The sequence below is a fragment of the Elephantulus edwardii genome, unplaced genomic scaffold, assembly GCF_000299155.1.
Source record: "Elephantulus edwardii isolate Elephantulus edwardi_28Jun2011 unplaced genomic scaffold, EleEdw1.0 scaffold00002, whole genome shotgun sequence".
Taxonomy (NCBI): domain Eukaryota; kingdom Metazoa; phylum Chordata; class Mammalia; order Macroscelidea; family Macroscelididae; genus Elephantulus; species Elephantulus edwardii.
The window spans coordinates 12,327,423-12,328,067 of NW_006399752.1; positions in this window are offsets into that span (position 1 = coordinate 12,327,423).

Genomic DNA, 645 nt, shown 5'->3' on the forward strand with positions numbered 1-645 from the left:
ACTGAACAGCACATAACAACAACAACAACATCACAGATGAAGAGCTCACAGGGAAGTTCTAAAATTAATCTATTTCTTCAGTGTCTTCATTGCCAGCTAGCTGATATAGAATATATGATTTGTTTAAAAAAATAGTAATATCCACAAAAATAAACAAAACTTCAACAATCCATGGTTTAGAATTTATGTTATTCCTGTATACTTCAATTTCTTGAAATTTCACTTGCAACAACTAACTGAAGAAGTAAATGCAATTCTTCCTTGAGGACTATTGGTATTTTATTTTAATTTGGGACAATCTATATCATATCTTTAAGGAAAACCATATACATAAAATGGGACTTGAAGAAAAGGAGTGTACATTATGTGATCTACAAAATAAAGTAAGAACCCTTTGATCACAATGATTCAATAAAATTTCAAAAAGAATAATCAATAGGATAATTTCCTTGACTTCTCTTTCACTTCAAATGAACTATTGACTGCATTAGTAACAGGAGCGAATTCCTTGCTGGTCTTAAGAACTAGAATCTGGTTTTCATGTTTTGCCAGTCAGGAAAACAGTTACAGTGCCATAATATCATGTCTAAAGTTAGAATGAAGAAAAGAGTAAAAATATTGAGTATATTTATTGAAAAACGGAAT